Consider the following 19,532-nt stretch of genomic DNA (forward strand, 5'->3'; position numbering starts at 1 on the left):
TACTAATTTAAAGCCACAGTACAATTTGAGTTATACTGTACCATGCTTCCAACGTTTCTACTGCCCCAACCAACTGTCCTTTTTATTTAAGTAGGTAGATGTTTTCTGTAAGGATTCTTGTACCTTTCTGCAGTATCTATGGATTAGTAATGCTGTGCAGTTCCCTTGACGGGTACTGACCAAGTTCTTACTTTAATAAGCTCTTGGTCTTTGGTCTCACAGAATCTTCTTTTCTCCATCCTAATCCTAACTTGACCAAGTATCTACTGGTTATAAAGTAACTATGCCAGCAGGATATGTTAAAAAGGAAGGAAAAACCAGCATTTTACATTCTCCAGTCTGGTTTTCTGTCTAAACCAATGTCAATTGTCTAACCGAAATGGGATGTTCCTCTAGCAGCAGTTAAAATTACAAGGAAGAGATCCAACATTTTCTTCTCTTTAAATCCAAGGGCTGCAAACACAAGGACCACTGCATGCTGAAGTTAGCATTTAGCTACTCTAGAACATGCTGCTTGCAACCTAATGTGGTCTAACAAAGCAAATTCTAGCATTAAACTGATATTTCGAATGCTTGGTTTAGTGCCGTACAGGTTATACACACACAGGGTTGAAGATAAGGTTGCAGATATCTGTTCAATCTCATTTCAGCAGCAATTCAATCTGGGGATGAGTATCAAGTAATTTTGAAACACATTTTATTCTAAAACTCCTGCACTGGAATCCTGTTTTTATTTGTACTGGAATGTGTCCATTAATATAACACATTCTATTAGCAGTACCAGAAACGTGAACAATTCCTTACCCATTAAACTGCCATCACGCTTCCATTCTCCCCGGGAACTGAATGACAATTTGTAAATGTAATGAAAACCAGTTCTTTTTATTCCATCTCTGACCTGAGTGGAACACATATAGAAACAGCACATGTGAGTGTGATGAGCTAGAGGAATTCAGTATTGGACTAGTACATTGGGCTTAGTTATCAAGAAAAGGAAAGGATTAACTTCTGGTTAAATAGCAACTAAGCAGCATACTGAAAAATTTATGTGTGTGCATGTGTGTATAAAATGCCTTCTCTGTGTCATATAGTTATTCTGTGGTTCAGGGAATTAATTTAAATCACGCTTTTCCGCTAGTGGCTACTTCATATTCCTCCTTTTACGGTACTCCACTTCAGAGATTTGAGGTCTGGTTTTCTAAAGGTCTGAAGACCAATAGACAGAACTAAGTCAAAAGCATATATATCCTGAATACATGAAAGACAACTTAAAATACTGACTTTGCTAAAACAGCATGAGCCAAGCTCAGTAGCCAGTTATTTCAGATCTGAGGACCTAACATCAACCACTTCCCCTCTTGGAGAAGCGGGGAACTTCTCAGCAAAAGTGAGTAAAAAGAGAGAAGACTCCTGCACAGCAAAAGCCTTATTTACAGTAACTTGTGTCTGACTGCTTGGACAAGCGACAAAACCAGCCACTGTGGCAATATGGAACCAAAGTCATCCTTTTGCATGTACCACAGGGTGAAGTGGAAGGCAGCACTTATAATTGGGAAAGGTTTATGTGCTCAACAGCTGGACTATGACCAGATGTAGAAGGATATATTGGCTGTTTGTATTGTATTTTGTACTCAAACAATGGTTGTCTGTCTCTCCAACAGAAAAGACAAGAGACCAAACTGTCCAGAAAACCAGATGTGGCTGAAAGGTCATTAGCAGGACCTGACACGCCTGAAAATTTAGATCCTGTGTGTCTCAGATCAGATATTTAAAATCAGTGGAAACCTCATAGTTCAAGCCCCAATCACCCTGACTCCCAGAGCCTCCTTTAAGAGAAGGAGTAGCAATGTAATAATGAATAGATATGAATTGTGTATAGTAATGGAAGTGAGGAAAACTCACAGCTGAATATAATTTAGTATCTTCATCATTCAGGATGCTGAACAGTGACCATCCTGTGATCTTTATCCCATTCAATGCATTAGACAACATAACAAACTTGTAGAAAAAATTACAAAGATACAGTGTAATTAAAGAGCATACCACACAGCTTAGACACCAGGGATGGTGCAGCTGGAGATCAACCTTAACTCTTCATTATGATAATTCCTAAATTTCAGTGGTTGAAATGTATTCAATTAACAGAAAGTTTGGGGATATTTTTGAGAAGAGAGGGAATGTAAGTGTTTTAATAATTCACACCCACATAGATGCATTCATGACACTTTTGTTTACCTCAGCTTCTTAGTGTATCCCTCTCCATTTTTCCTCATTTCTTCTATCTTTTTCTTGCCTGTATTTTTCCAGGCTCCTCCTTTTCTTTCCAGGCTTCCTCACTTTTCAGTCTCAGTAATCTATATTGAACACAAGTAAAACAAAAATTTAGTAACTTCAAATAAACAACAATGACCTTCCCAGGTGTTGTCGTCGTCCCCACCCCCACCCCCCCGCAAAACCCAACCAAAACCCAACAAAACGAACCAGAAGTAAAACAGGGATTGAGAGAGTTCATCTAATGGTACCAGCTTTTTTCTATACTTTTTATTTCAGTCTGTAAAATAGTACTATGGGTGGAAGGAGATAACTTAAATGACAGAGAGTGTCTGGTAGAAAGGTTTTTTCTTCCTTTTGTAGCAATCCCTCAGAGAAACAATAAGTGAAGCAAAAAGATAGATATTCTGTCCTATAAAGTCTCTAAACTTCAACTTACAAAAAATACTTGTTCCGTTATGTAGTACAGCCTCCTCCAGAGAAAGCAGAAACAAGGCAAGAGACACATCCTCGTTTACAATGCCACTGAAAACAGAAATTATTTTGTAACTTTTATGTTTCCTGGGCCTAATCCAAATGTCTCTGACTCCCATTTTCATTTTAAATGTGCACTGGATTAGTCCCCTTTCTCCTTTTCCCTCCCTTGACAAGCATTAATTATTTGTATGCCACACATTCCTGAAGGACACATGTTCTTTTAACCGGTGAAGGGAGACAAACATTTCAAGCTGGGGTGAAAAGAGGAAAACATTTGTTATTAGCCCCAAAAGTTCACACTTTGCAGGCCAGAGTTAGTAATGCAATCATGCTGATAATAAGCAGAGATCATGGCAAAAGGGAACAGAGGACAGCAGTCTTCCAACATCCCCAACTCCACCCACCCAGCAGCTGTTTCGGAAACCCCTTATAACAATTGTATAGCCATTCCTGTGGGTGCCAAATGCTACTTCAGAAACATAAATAAGCTTATTAAAGGAGAAGCTTACCCATAAACTTTGGAAGATTTTCAGTCATTTTTTCTGTCAGCTCAGTTTGATGTCACTTCAGAAAATTCACTAATTCCACTGCATACTGTAGATGTCTCCATACCTTAAGTTATATTTCTCCTTTACAGAGCCAGCTTGAGACCGTAGAATTAACTAATATAAGGCAAGAATGAAACCGTAAGAAAGAGAAAATAATACTAGAATCATATTCTTGAAATATAGATAACATAATCGCAATGATTAAATTCATTTCAGACTAAAACGAAATAGGATTTTTCCTGTGTGGTTATGGTGTGGGCACCAAAGACGTTGGTTTTAACAACAAAGAGGAGGTAGATGTTAAGTTGTAACTGAATTGCAAGAGACCCAGAACTTGTTTTATATTGGAGTCGTTGTGGATTAGTGAATTGAAGCAAACGACTAACCCCTTCCCATTAAACAGGCCAAATCCTGAAAGTGTCGAGGACCCATAACTTTGGGGAACTGCAGATACTCAAACTGCTCCTGATTTGGCTTGCTCTCCTCCCTTGAGTCCTATACTGTTTAGTGCTGGGTGTCCCTAATTCTAGGTGAGGCAAGCAGCTGCTGATGCTCAGGAGTAGTACTGAGGTCTCCAATAGCTGATCTTATAGTAAAGGCAACATTTACACAGAGCATATGTGTGACTACATAGCATTTTAAAAGTTCCATGTGGTTTTATGCCCAGCGCTTTAGGTGTTACTGCAAAACCCACGTTCACTGAACGAGAGGAACCTGCACTGTAATAATAACAAAGTATTTGCTATTTAGCTTACATCTAGATTCAATCAATTTTTCAACATCAGCTCTAGAATAATACTGTATGGCCTACAATAAATAAGGCAGTAGACAGCTATGCAATTATAAGAATCTATAGATTTGTATGTTGTTTGAACCACAGCAACAACTCTTCATGATCACTCCAATAACATTCAATTAGCTCTAATGAGTGTAAGTGTTAATGCTTAACCCAATGCCTCTCTAAGGATATGCTTGCAAGGAGGTGTAGCTACTAGCTGGTAAAATATAACACCATCTGATTAGGACAAATTATTTTCAAAACATAACTGCCATAAAAAGCTAAAATGAAAGGTAAAGTGACAGAACAACTGCTGCTAAATTCTATTTTCAGCATTGTAATTGGGATAATATACCATAATTTATTTTAATGAGTAACAATTAAGAAATGGTTTCTAGAGTTGCATGTAATTTCTTTCAATTATTAGTTATTAGTTGTTCATGCATAAATGTGTTTTAATATTGGCTTATCTGAGCTCTAGTAGGTGATTAAAGCCTTTCAGTATATTAATTTTTCGTCTGTAGAGTTGTACATTGCAGGGACAATTCTAGCACAAGGCATTTATAAGAAAGAGATCGGTGACACTTGAGAGAAATATTTCTTAAGTATTATGAAAAAATATGTAAAGCAATATGAGAAAGGTGTCAGAGAAAATCCTGATATGGTTAACACTGAATTTTGTTTTATCTAACTGCAGCTACAGTTTAATGGCCTCTGTCTTAATAAAATATTTAAGTTAACCTGGTTGCAGAGTGACTTATTATACTACTTATTCTTTCACTTTATTAGGATAAAGAAATATTATCATGGGAGGCTATGCTAACAAGCCTAGACATTGCTTGTATTGTTAAAAAACAGGTTCACATCTCAGAGGAGTGTAACGACCTAGAGAAACTGGCACCTCTTTAACTGAAAAGGCATTCTACTTATCTTATAGAATGCAGTCTATTTTGTGCTAAGAAGAATGGCTTATAACAACAAACAGCCTCTCTGCTATCAGTCATTCTCATATAACACAATATTTATTGTGCTTGCTCTTATCCAAGCTGGGGGGGGGGGGGGGGGGGGCGGGGGAGAAACAAATGCTGAACGATTCTCCTCAGAAGGCAAACATTAACCTGACCTGAGCGTAGTGCATCTTAACCTCATCAGCATGAATCTCGTGGGAATCAATGCCTATTCTTACAAATTCATCCATGGAAATGTTCATAACCAGTATATAATAAGAGATCTTGGTATAGAGAATTTTTTTTTTCTTTTTTTTTTTACTTACAGTGTTCTGTCAGGTTATATTTATGTTCTTTAGGCCTCCATGCATCCAGGAACTAGGATCATTTTTAACTATCAGATGAATTGAACAAAAAATAAGAAGCTATTTCGTTTTACTGTTTCTAAACAAATTAAGTTTTGTCTGGAAAAGACTGCTGTGATCAGCAGGAAGGTTTCATGCGTGCTATTTCTCAGGATGTCGAGGATGGGTTTCCGTGAGGATTCGTTACTTGTTTTTCCCTTGCAATGAAGCAAAGCCTATTTTGTACAGATGCAAGGTTGACTAAATCCTTCTTAGACAGCAGCACAGAGTACATGAGCAACGCAGCATAAGGAGTATTACAGTCTGCATAATAAATTTATTGAAGCCTTTATTTTTCTGTACATTTAAAATCTTTTCTTTTCCTGCTGAAGATTATATTCATCCCGAAACATTACCCTTCAAGTGTTAAAATGACAAGTGCTGATGAAGGTAAAGCTGATCAGCTGCAAGACTCCCACTGCTGAACATTATAAAGTTTCTGTTGTTCAAACAGCTCAGTTAATTATCCAAATGTGAAGGATATCAGGAGGGGACCTGCTGAGCTTTACAGCTGAATTCCATGGAATTATCCATAATAGAGCTGTTATAAAAAAATTATGACAGACCCAACGTACAGGGACCTCTGCTTACCTCTCTTGAGGATTTGTACAGGACCTTATAATCAAACAGAGTTAGGACTTTCCTCAGAATCAAAGGGAAGCTACATTTTGCAGAGGAAAAGCAGTCCAATCAACCTCATGGTGTTTTATCACATAAACCCAGAGAGGATTCCAGAGTCATGCATGTTAATTGCCTGCTGTAAAGATGACTGGCATTTCTCTGGTGCCAGGGACTACTTTCTCAAATTTAGGTTCTTAAAATGACTATCATGCCTTGTCCACGGTTAAAAATGTAGTCCTTACTGCCTCTATGCACGTTTTTTTGAGAAGCCATACGATCTCTTTACAATAAGCACTCATAATGGGTGTTTATGTGACCGTAATCTGTTTTTAAGCTGTTACAGTCAACATTTTGTGAACCTGGGACATACAAATCCACAGAAAAAACAATCAGGGTCAGGAAGCCTCAGTGACTACTAAAGAGTGTGAAAGAACAGGCAGTATGGAGGCAAATTGGGTAAGAAACGGAATCTGCTAGAATCAGCTGCTAGAAAACACAGACCTCTGATAAATCTGCACCGCATTGGCTGATACTGCAGCAGCTAAAGCTCTATGACTCTTTATTTCCTGATCACAGTCACTTGGTCTAAAACAAAAGATATTAACTCCAACTCTTTCTTCCCCTCCCAGAAACCATAATTTGTGTACTTAGCACAATGCTGTACTAGCACAATGCTTGCTAGCTCAGGGACTGGAAGTACAATAGTTGTCTCATCCTATCTCGCTTAGCAAGGCTATATGCCTTGTTATTTTTTACTGTTTCCAATAATCACTCTCCAGTATAGCTGCATAGTATTGCATTCACCTGCGTCGGCATGCCCTGACTAGAGAAAATAGCATAGACTTGTGATTAAGCTATGGAAGAGAAAACTGAAGGCATTGAGGAACGTCCTACTGAGGAGTTAATACTTGAAAACGAACGAAGTCAGTTTATCCAAAGTAAATAGTTAATTTTCCATGACATATAGTGGGAAATAATAGTACTATCATATCTTACACCCAAGTTCACCATTATAATTATATAAGCTTTTTTGAGAAGCCTTTCACCATAGCATCTAGACACTATCAATTAATCATTTCTAGACATTCATAATTTTTCCAGACATTAAGTATCTCTCTCTTTGAAATATTATTTAACTTTGCAGTATAAGTTCTAAGCAGGTGCACCTAACAGCTTCTATAAAATAATGTGCAGCAGAATGAGCAATTTTGGGTGTGATAATATCAGTGAAAGTTATGCCCTGCACTTATGACCATAAAGTCGTAAGTGGGATGGTATAATAATGGAATAGTAATGGAAACCACATTTCCATAATTGAGATAATCCATATTCTGTAGTACCACAGGTTAATTTGCAAAATTAATTTGATGTGATAAATGGTTATAAAGTCGTCATGTGACTAACCAAAGCCAAAATCACTGAAAAGTTTCTCTGCTATAACCATGCAATTTATTATTTTTCTTTCTTCTTTCTGTCCATCCTTTTTTGCAGGCTTGGAGACTGAAAACTATACAAAATTTTCTACCAAATTCTTCAGCAGTAAGATTGGAAAAAAAGACATTATCCTGGCTACAAAGCTGATGTGGCTATACTACTTCCAGCATGGCTGCTTGTATTGTGTTGAGCACACCGTCTTTCCCAAGAACCTGGGCTCATGAACCCTGACTCCAGAATCAGTTCAAGGTTCAATAGCCTAAGCACGGACGGTATTGCCTGTGAAAGTCTTATGCCAAATCTGAGAGTTCAGTTTTAGTTAGTTTTTCCCCTCTTCCAGTCGTATTTCCGTGTACCTTTGCATGTCCTGGCAAAAAAATCAAGCCTGGGAATGACCATATTCCCCACCAAAACAGAGAGTTACCTCTAGACCACCTCTAGAAAAAGAGAGTCTCAGAATCAAGCCAAACCCAAACAGCAGTGGTGAAATGCATCAGAAATTTGCAGTATTCAGCAAAACCTGCAAACCTTAGTAGAAACAGTATCACAGTTCCCTAACAGTATTATAAAAACATATGCTTACATCTCTTTTTTAACTTAATTTAGTAAAACAGTAAAACACGAATATGATAGTGACACATCAAAGCACATACACAGGAGTTTTAACCAACTCTTTCTGTTTCTAAGACAGTTGAAGCTGACTCAAAACTATGCCTCTAACTGTGAGCAATAGGTTCACTAACTTAATGCCATGGCTACTCCTCCCATATCTGCGGTCTCACCACAGATCAATGAAGAGAAAGGCTGGAGATGTATGTCTCTAGCCAAGACATCACTAACTGTGTATACCTCTAGCTACTACCGTGCATGTGGTCCCCTCAAACAACAGGCTCAGTGTATTTATCTTATTTTCATAAATTCATTTGTAGAGAGCAAGTCTAACTCCTTCAACCCAGAGGAACAATGTCAGCAATGACTGCAAATTCTTTCTTACAAAAAGCCCCTCAAGTATAATTGCAACAGCACAGCCAATGTTTTTAAAGCAGTGACTTTTCCAGGAATAACTCCCCTTGTGCTCATGTTTATATTCTTATAGGAATCCTTTCCTAACTTTGCTTACAGCAGTCTCTTTAAGGCTTCAGTCTGTGGTCCTACTTTTACTTGAATACTTTCTAGCTGCTTGTCTTTTCTTGCTGTAACAATTCCACTCGCTCCTTTACTCATCTTTTTGTTATTATGCAGTATTTAATATACAGTATTTGCATATAACACCACTGAGGTATTATATATGCTACTGTTATAATAGCTGTTGATAAAAGTTGGTATTTGCTGGGTGGTACTGCCTACTTCATGGATCATGCAGTATTTTGCAATTCAACTGAAAACTGTAGAATCACATTTTAAGTAAAAAGAAAGTAATCTTTCTGGAAGAAAAAAAAACCAACACTGAGTTTTATAATAAATAATCCTGGGTGATTTACTACCCAAACCTCTCAAGAAACGCAAGATGCTTTTCAGATTTTATGTTACAAGCTCCAGACAAAGATTTTAAGGGTATCGTTCACCAGACATGAAATCTAAAATGTTCCTAATGCTATTAAGAATATCTCAGCTGTTTTGACAGAGTTTAATTGTAATTGATATCTCTTTAAACTTCAGTCTAACGTAAAGAAATATGATTAGCTGTTTGTTCCGAGCCTGGTACCTGAACTGCTCCTCCTCAATAACTTTTTATTTCGAATTGCCTTGTCAAACTACAGTACGTTGCAAAAGCAAACTTCTTGAGATATGTGTACATTACTGCCCTGTCAAACACAGGATCTGAAGTTGATGTAATTTGCAAAGAAACACCTCAGCTGTCACTGTAGGTTAAGAGGCCAAAGTTCCAGGTTCAGCCATTATGAAATAAGAAAAGGGCTCACAGCAGGAAGCTTTTGGTCTCTGAAAGAACTAATCACACTCTCTGTTACCATCTTGAGCCTGGGAAACCATCTAGCTAACTAAAACTTATAGCTGTCTTAAAGGTAAAGAACATGTTTTAAATATTTAGAATATAAAGCCACAGCTAAAAACAGCAGCATACCCTTATTCGGTTCCATTTTTTCCAGATCAGTGGCTTGGCATCCCACTTTTTATCATTAAATTTAGAGGATTAATTGATTCTTCCCTTCAACAGTTGAGTCAAAAACCCAAACCAAACTACCCCACCCCGCAAAAAGGGGGGGCAGGGGCAGGGAAGTCAGGACAACTGATTTTAATAAAATTCTATGTATTTATTGTTTCCTAAACATAAGCCATAAACAGGAAAAATCCGTGTTATATAAAATATTCATATTGCTTTAAACTTAATTTTCATTTCAAACACTTTGTAAGAGGGGAAAAAGCTGCTTTCATAGAATTTCTTAAATCCCTGAAAATGAATCCTTGGTATTTGTATTCAATAGCCCAGTGATCCAAGTACCCATTCAATCAGAACATGAGGCCTTAGAGTTCAATTCCTTCATCCACATTAGTGAAATAGAGCCCAATTTTCCAGTGCTTCGTGAAAGTACTTTAACCACTGAGCTATTGGTTATATGCAGATCGTAACACTGGGAAGTATTGTCTTAAAAGGTGGGCAGGCAGAATGCCTTTACATATTACAGTTGTTTTGTACTACAGAAAGAAAAAAGAAAATTTTGACTCTACTACCTGCAGTCTAGCAGATTGCGCATTCCTCAGGAGTAGCTATTACTAAGACCAGTGAAGACCAAAGCCACCAAGCTAGAGAAAAAAATTGCAGCAAACACTGTTTTTAATTTAGCCAGGCCCTGACAAACATCAGCCTTCCCTGTCCTATGAACTTAGGAGATGATACCTTTTTTTTAAGAGAACTCCTTCTTGACTTCAGTGATATGCTTAGCTTACTGCTTTACTCTTCTCAACCTGTTCACTTCATGTAATTCAAGATGGTTGCAGTGTTCTTTCTGGAACCATAAAATTAATCCTATTCTAACAGGAATGTCTGCAAAGTCATTAGTGTTTTCAGCGAATGCATCTTTTTGCTCCTGTTTTTCTAGAAGTATAATTCTTTATTGTAATCTGTACCCTTCGAACTAAAACATCTCATTTTCAAGCATCAGTGTAAGTAAACAGGGTCTTCTGAAGCAACAGACAAGGTTTTCATGAGAAAGAATTGTATGGCTGGCATATTTCCCGAGAGACCACACAAATTATTTCTAAAATACACCCGGTATCCACCATCCAGGAGAATAAAAATCCAGCAGTTTCTCATGAAACAAGGTCTCTTGAGGGCCAGCTCTCAGGGCTGCTTCTGTGCTATCTAGCTAGTTTTTCATACTAAATTCCCCAAACTGAAATTGATTTTAATCAACTTTTTTTTCAACTCATTCCACATTCACTCACTCTCTATTTTTATTTATTTATATTTTAAAGTCCAGTGATTTTGAGATATTGCCTTTCACATTCATAACCTCAAGGGCATTTGAAGTTCTGATGACATTGTGATCACTAGACTTTAGATGACTCTCAACTTTTATCTTATTTATCATCCTTGTCTTATTTCCCAGCAATATTAGGAGTAAGTACAAAATAGCCTGTACTTCTACTGGATAGTCCGCAAAATGTATCGGAAAAGACTCCTGTATTACCTCCAGGAAGAGGTACCCTTTCTTATCAATTCCATAATTGCCAGCCCAGTCAATATTAACTAATTGAATTTCCAATGATTAATGATCTATCCTTTTTATAGGCTTTCCTTATCTTCCTTTTCTTTCTAAATCTTGCCTAGGAGGTCTATACCAATTTTCAGTGATTTTTAGGTTTTAATTTGCCTATCTTTCATCTTCATCCAAACTGTCCCTACTCAGGTGTCTAAACTACATATGCCATTTATTTCTTTTGTCAAGTAAGATTCTTCATACATATTGCCATATGTCTTTCTGTCCCTGCTGTGTCTATGCCTTTTACTATATATATTTATCAAGGCGCTTCAACCTTTATACTGTTTCTTGGGAGATATTTACAAAATGTGTATTAGGAACAAGACATATTTGTATACCTAATTAACGTCCTACTTATAGAGATCTGCTTTTATAAGAAAGCTGGCAGCTCTGCCTACAGGTCATAAAAAGCACTCTGACAATGTATGTATTCCTGAAGAAATGAGGTATTTCAATAAGTGTGGTTTTGCTGGATAGTCTCAGTCAAATGGAGGCACTTTGTTATTCGGTAAAAGCTGTAGGTACTCACCTCATCTGAAAAATCCGACCCTAAATTGCTTAATATTAGACAGTCATATCTGAAAATCATCATTTCAACAAGTGTGTGCTACAGTTTCTTTGTGTGCATGATGGGATTAAGAACGCTTTTCTACATCACCTGTAAAGGTAAGTTTATAATTGTTATAGAACATTGAAGATATTTTCTACATGATAGCAGTACTATTTCTTGAGCCAATGACTAATTGTTATGGTTTAAGCCCAGGCAGCAACTAAGCACCACGCAGCTGCTCACTTACTTCCCCCCCACCCAGTGGGATGGGGGAGAGAATCAGAAGGAAAAAGGTAAAACTCGTGGGTTGAAATAAAGACAGTTTAATAGAACAGAAAGGAAGAAACTAATAATAATAGCAATAATAATAATAACGAAAGGATTGGAATATACAAAACAAGTGATGCACAATGCAGTTGCTCACCAGTTAGTTCCCAACAGCAATCCCCCCCCCGGCCAACTCACTCCAGTTTATATACTAGGCATAATGTCACATGGTATGGAATTACCCTAATGGCATGAAGCAAGATTAAGTCAAAGGTAAAGATTTTTTACTACAAAAATTCCATTTCATTTGGAAGGTCAAAAGATAATGGAAACCAGAAATCAAGTCCGTGCTGCCGTCCATGCGGCAAGCACCCGGGGCGGTCAGCATTGTTAAGCGTTGTAACTTGTGCTTCGGTGCAGCATCTAGGCTACCTTCAGCAATGCATTGAAAGATTTTAATCTGTAGAGCTCAAGCAAAGCAGAACTTGAACTCTTGAGATTACAGGCTTGCCTCTGATAGAAATCTTTGAATGTCACTAAAAGATTTAGTGTTACTTACCTGAGCCACTTACATAGCATTGCACAACGACACCTTGATTTGTTTAGTTGAAAGCTTTGATACTTTTTATATCCATCACCTTGGAAACAAAATGTGAATAGGTGGTTGTTCCCTTTAAATCATGAGAAGTGCTGGATTTAGAGCCTTGATGGCTGACGCACTGCTCATAGTCATTGATACGTACAGTTCAGCAGTAAAATGTTGGGGCTTTCTTTTACCGTCCTGCCAAGATGCCTCAGTCCTGACCTGGAAAGAAATTGCAGATGAGGGCATGCACTTCCTTCCACCTCTCTCCTTCTTCCCCCCAACCCCCCCCACGATTTTTTCCTAAGTAGAGTAGTACTATCTGTGATCTTCTTATAGTTTTTGTGAGATAGAGGTAAGACCTCCTATTTCATACTTATTAAAGTGGTTGAAATGCAAGTTTAAGAGTTTCAGTATAAAGACTCTCTTTTTTATTTGCTATATATTAAGTGAGCCAAAATAAATCTTCTAATGCTGGCATATTATAATGTCATATACGGCTCTGCTTTCATCGTCAAATACGATGCTAATGGAAAAAACACCTGGTAATTTTGCACATCATCACATTATATTATATTCAAACTGACAACTATAATTGAAGAAATACTTAGCCTATACTCAGTCCCCCAAACTGAAACTTACTTTGTTTTGAAATCCCTTTAATCACAAATAATATTCAGCAGGGAGACATCTGCAAGTTTTGCTGCTTCATATCCTGTACAATAGACACCTGGAGAGATAAATACATGCATGGAGAAAGGGTAGGAGTCATCCCACATGATTATTTTGTGCTGCATGATCTGGACAGTCTGGACCAAAGGCCTGCTAAATCTCCTGGGAAGCCTCACCTTAGAGCTTTTACTGGAAATTATGCACTTCTTCCTTCTGTTGCTGTAGCAAAGAAAACAAGGCACAGCCAGGTTCCTCCTTTGCCAGTCATGGATACATTTTCAGTCACTTACAGCTAACAGTGAAACTTAAAACAGCCTTAAGGTCTGAAATGGAGTGCTAGGTCAGCCTCCATAGAAATAGCAAGAGGACAAAAGAAGCACAAAGATCAATCTTTTGCATGTAGATCACCGAGTTGTCATTTAAGTAACAGATCATGCCATTATAAATATTTAAGCCAGCAGAAGGAAGATGTGAAGTCTTCGGTGTTTAAATAGTGCCATCAGGAGCATTTCTAGTTGTAAGAAAACCAGGAATATATATTGAAGATCCTGTGAACTGCTAGTAGCCTTTGTGTACATACCTATCTCTTCTTTACCTGAAATTAGCGTGTATTAGTAAGCAAGCTGCTTTTGGGCTAGAGTTTTTTGATTGCTATATAAAAAGTTAACTCTGAATTGACTTTGAGGAGCAATTGAAAAAGAGTATAGAATAGTAATCAGGATCCCCTTGAGCATAAACACAGACCGAGTTGGGCACATGGTGCACTCGGGAACAAGGCGTACTCCACCGCAGAGCACTTGTTGCCAGGTTAGATCATTTTTACTGATAGATATGTGACGTACTGTTTAGTAACAGAAGAGTTGATTAGTGCTCAAATAATCCAGCTGCCCTAAAGTAAAACAACAAAATAAATGGAGTAGACTAGATACAGGCCAAAATTTGAGGAGATTGAAAATGTATTCAGTTCCTTTAGCGGAACAAAAATCTGTGTTATATATGAAAAAACCACTCACAAATATTACACGTATGTTAAGTATGCACTGAAGTACCCAGGCTAACAGCCCCTTTTTTCCCATGTCCAGCCACTTGCCCCCCCCAACCCGAAACCCCATCAGAATGCTAAAATTAATGCAAAACTACTTGTTACTAAATGCTTATATTTGCAGACAGCAATCCATGCAGTTCTGGAGGCCTGGCAGCAAGTTAATGAGGTTTGAGTATTCAATAACTGAGATAAAACTGACCCAGAGAAACAACAGAGCTGTCAGGCTGTCATTTCTAACAGGCAGCATAATGAAACCTATAACAGAGGGCAGTTAAGAATAAATGCACAATAATAATCTGGTTGGAAGTAACAATCTAACAATCATTTTCCTTATTTAAGGATAGCCCTTCTTAACTCGGTGAACTGTTTATGTATTTATTTATTTGACAGATAGGCAGCAAAGGCAGTAACCACGCAGAATAAATGTGTACATATTTAGCATTTTTTTTGCAAGGCACGGCAGTATTTAATTTTAAAGACAAATTCTCCAGGAGAATAATTAAATCCATGCAATTCAAGTATTACAGCAACAGTAGCTCTCACAGGGTTGAACAGTATTTAAATATATACTGTTTGAATTCTGACCTCAGTGCTCCCAATAGGAAGATGACAAAAAATAAAAGTACATAATTGCTGAATATTAAATCTATTGTTTGGATATACTCTGGACACAAAAAAGAATGGATGTTCATTATAGAGAGGATGTGGAAATTGCTCTCCATCAGAAATTAATTTCTCTTCCAAAATCTGACTCCAGGAGAGGAAATGAACCTAAATTCTTTCTCTCTCCAAAAGGAAAATTTGCATATATATCCTCAGGTGTGCTTAGCATTCAGTAAACCTTCCAGTGGGTCCCGAGGCATCAGCTCCACTAATATGTCTCTATATGCTCTAGGGTTTCTAATGCAGCTAGCCTCCAGTCTGCAGCAGGCAGTGCGAATGCCTGGACGTGGGTTTCAGAGGACCCGCGCGCTCCGGAGGGAAGGCACTGGGGCAGCCCCTGCGCAAAGAGAATTTGGGAGTGGCGGCAGCAATCTCATTGATTGCTTCAGCGTAGCGGCAGTCATTTTAAATATCCAGCATTTAACATTCAAGGGGCTTTTATGATCTCCTATTCAGCATACATGTGAAACAAAGGAAAACAAATAGAAGCTGTTACAGCATTAATCTAATCATTTTTTCCTGTAAACAGATATTACTGATTCTCTTTTTTCAGCACAGACTGACAATGGATAATAATGCCCTTCATCTCTGCTACAAACTTAGAAACCATCTTTGTACAGCTGAATTCCTACAACACAATTAAACCAGGGGAACACAATATTTAATGTAGCAGAGCTATATATTTAGTTGAAAATGAATTCTGCTAGTGTATAACATGGGAAGTGCATGCAGACGTTTTCAAAGCAAGATACAGTCTTCTAGTCCCACAGCTTTTACTGGAGTGAATGAAAGACACGCAGATTTTCACGGACCACCAGAACTGTGAGACTGTATCACCACTCACAGGGCCTAGCATCCTTCCAGTACTGTCAACGGCAAGACCCTTGCTGATTATCCTGCTACTCAGGGCTCCCATTATGTACAGCGATATTGAAAATAAGGGATGAAAAACATTCTCACCTACTAGTATTAAAACTAGGGATTCCTGTAGACTCTGCTTTTAAGAGACAAGTACAGTAAAAAATTGTTTTAATTTAAATAAACTCTCTGAAAATTAGCAGAGAAATATAATAAACCTGGTTAAATTTTTTATTATTATTATTTTTTGTATATATTATGGTGCTTTCTACCTGGATACTCTAAGAATGTCAGGGTTTTGCAAGCATTTCCTTATGCCTGCAAATACCAGGGTTTAGAAAACAGATGTGTGCTATCTTTTTAAATCTAAGAAGGTTGTTCTTGCAGTTCGTACTTGGCTTAACATCAAATACCATAAGCCAGCATGATCTTTACTTGTGCACAAAAGTACTCTTGAAAGATGTGTTCTGTTTAGTTTCCATTGTTATTTCCATTATTGTTATGAAACGCATCTGTTATGCATAATGCTATGTTAAGTAGAAAAACAAAGTACAAGATATTTTCAAAGTTGTGGTTTCTGTTGGTTTGGGGGGGGGGGGGGGGTCGGGCAGTGGATTAGTGGTTCAGACACTGCATAGAATAAAATTTACAGCTTGGTAAACAGGGACCAGTGTCAGAAAACTGCTCCCACATCCCTGGAGTTGGAGAAGTCACAAAACAGTGTTTGCCATTGTCGCCAACACTAGTCATTTGTTTTAGTTTAGCTGAATTTATTTTCCCCTTGAACAAAGTAACAGCTGCAACTGCACAGAGGCTTCTTTTCGCTTCCAGAACTTAAACAAGCTGAATTTTCAACTGTAATATGCACCGAATAGAGGACAGTAACAAGTTCCTTAGGTACCACTGATTGGAATCTATACCTTCCTTCACCATGTAAAGGAAAATCATAGCTGATATTTCTCTCTACATGACATGGGAACATTTTCAGTGTTCCTTTGCTCATCACACTTTTACATGTGGTAACACCTTTATGTGCTTTAGAAAGCAGTAAGCTTGAGTTTCAGGTCATTGTGAAATGCCAGAATAGCTACTAAGAATACTGAAAGTCCTTCCCTCTACCAGTAGCTTATGCAATTTGTTAATTAAGGCTACCATGAATATTTGTGGGTCTAATTGCATGTGTCCCAAAATGGAATACCTAATCTTTGAGCATGTTAAAAACGAAGCAGCACAGAAAAATAAGAAAAAAGAAATCTCATAAATGAAGATTCCAGAAGGAAGAGAAAAAAGGACCTTTGTTTTCTCTCTCTCTTTTTAACGTAAACTTTAAAAATACAAAACACTTAGATTCATATCCTTCCTCTGTGTGAGATGACTCACCATAGTGCTTTACGCTAGACTGAATCATTCACAAATGCAGTGATAGATGGAACTTTGTATGAACTACTTAAATAGTAATTGTATTGGATACCCAAAATAAAAATAACTACAGTCTGGAGCCTAGGACATTTGCCTGGTAGGTGGAATACGGTGGGTAAAAGCTGCCGAAAAGAGATCTGAAACGCAGTCCTCTATTTCATAGGAGAATACCCTAACCTATGAGATATTGAGGGAAATGAGGATAAATTACCATTTTCATTCTATGGCAGTTTTGTGAATGTAGTCCTTCATTTCCCTGGCTTTTATTGCAACTGTTGAAACATTTCTCAGTATTTCAAAATACTGTTTCAACATTACATTCTCGTTTCAGCTATTCTGAAAGTGCATTTTTGAGGAACAAATAATGTAAAAGAAAAATATCATTCAGCTCAGCTTCTGAGTGATCTGATTGCCTTGTATCATCCCATTGTCTGGTCAGCATCTAAAATAAGTTTCCAAAGTTATATAGCATATACAGTGTGGGGTGCATACCAAAAGGTTAATAAGTGTATTCCTTACAGTTAACTTCAGAGCTGATGATAGAGTTTTCAATATTTTTTGGAAGAAAGTAAAATATGATTTCAGTGACAAAATTACAACTTGTCATGCTGATCAGAGCATTCCAGTTTCAAAATAATTGCAAAATAAACAATGTGGAGATCCCCTAATTTATTTTAGTATTTAAAACAAAACTAAAACTAAAAAAAGATCCTGAACTGTTGTGAAAATGGCCTCCTGCTCCTAAGATTAATAAAATCAATGAAACAAACAAAATCCTGCACTCTTTGCCAACTTGAAAAGTGTTTACGTAATAAGACTGCATAAAAAGAATATATGTTCACTTTTTTGTCACTTTTATAAGCCAATTGTTTATCATGGGAAATTTATTTTAATTTTAACCTAGCTGAAGCTAAATCTACACTATCAATATTCAGAAAGATAGGGAAGTCCTTAATTCTAGGCCAGAACCTGTGGATGATATTCTTGCCCAAATGTTAGGAACATTAGAATTTTCGTTAGCTCTTCCTTGTTATTTCCACCTTTTTTTTCATTTTTCATCTGTGTCTGTGATCGTTTTCCTCTGTCCTTTATTAACTTAATTTTTTCAGGTTTTCTTCCATCTTGTCTCTGCTGTATTTTGTGTTAAATTCTCCCTTAAGTAAATTAGGAATTAAGTTTTAGCTCCAGCTCAGGGAATCTTAACTTTTCATGTCTGGAACTAGGCAATACAAATCTGTGCATCTCTCTCATAAATATAGCATGTCTAAAGGAAGAAAAGATGTTCTAGTATTTTTTTTTTCTTTCTGTTGAACAATATTGGTAATCCAACATGAAAAATCATGCCGTTTTAGATTTCCAGAGCAACAGATGATTTAATTTCAGGGAAGAATACAGATACTTTTAAGGTTCTGTAGCTATTTCCTCCTTACTTATTGACCTAACTATGTTAAGTTCCACTTACCACTTGGAGTCTGTGATCTTGAGGTGGCATCGTGGAAGGAGTTAAAAAGATGTTAGACCTTTTCTTCTGCTATAATCTTAATACAAAAAGGAGCATTAATATTCCTTTAAAGGCCTTTTACCCTGTTTTGACAAAGTCTTTCTTGGAGCACTATCACCAATTCTATTTTAAAATATCTTATTGCTGGAAAGGTAAAGAAAAAAAGTAATTGCATTGATCTTGGTGCTGGAAATATGAGTGACTTGTGAATGACAGCCTGAGAAATCCTAATCAATATAAAAAGAGAGCTTTAAAGATCATTTAATTGAAGTAGAGTAAGTAGAATCTTACATGGTTTAAATAATGTCAACAGAAAAGTTACTGTTTTCAGCTCAGTACACATGATAAGACTTTGAGAGTCATAAGCACCTAATACCATCTCAGGAATTTAGTAGTGGGTAAAGATTAAAGCTTACTGTCTCCACAGGGTGCTGAGCTCTTGATTCACATTTTTTATAACATCAAGTCTGGATTATTGTAATACCCTGTTTGTAGGCTGCTTTGATACAGTGGTTTGCCATTCGCAAGCTTCAACATGCACAGATTATAACAACTCGGATTCTCAGTGGAATTGAACTGTATCAGCATCCTACCAGACTTGATTGCCTTTTTGTCAGATTTAAAATGATTTTTAAACATCCATGTTACCTTTTTTTGGAGCATTCAGTGATTTTTTTCAACTTTTTTTTTAGACTAACTTAATGATTTCTCATTTTCTCTGCTTGCTGCCTGTAATGGTGACAACTGTACTATTGGCTACAGACTCTGAAAG

At 37.2% G+C, this 19,532-nt stretch overlaps 1 long non-coding RNA gene across 1 annotated transcript; it reads right to left on the minus strand.

Moving 5' to 3' along the window:
- Window positions 1–818: 818 nt before the first annotated feature.
- On the minus strand, window positions 819–13,332 carry LOC115343698. The gene is made up of 4 exons (XR_003924247.1): window positions 13,245–13,332; window positions 12,579–12,819; window positions 2,236–2,354; window positions 819–898 (listed from the first exon to the last, which is right to left on the minus strand). It is a non-coding gene; the product is annotated as an uncharacterized LOC115343698 (long non-coding RNA).
- Between the last annotated feature and the right edge of the window lie 6,200 nt (window positions 13,333–19,532).

The sequence above is a fragment of the Aquila chrysaetos genome, chromosome 1 (genome assembly GCF_900496995.4).
Source record: "Aquila chrysaetos chrysaetos chromosome 1, bAquChr1.4, whole genome shotgun sequence".
Taxonomy (NCBI): Eukaryota; Metazoa; Chordata; class Aves; order Accipitriformes; family Accipitridae; genus Aquila; species Aquila chrysaetos.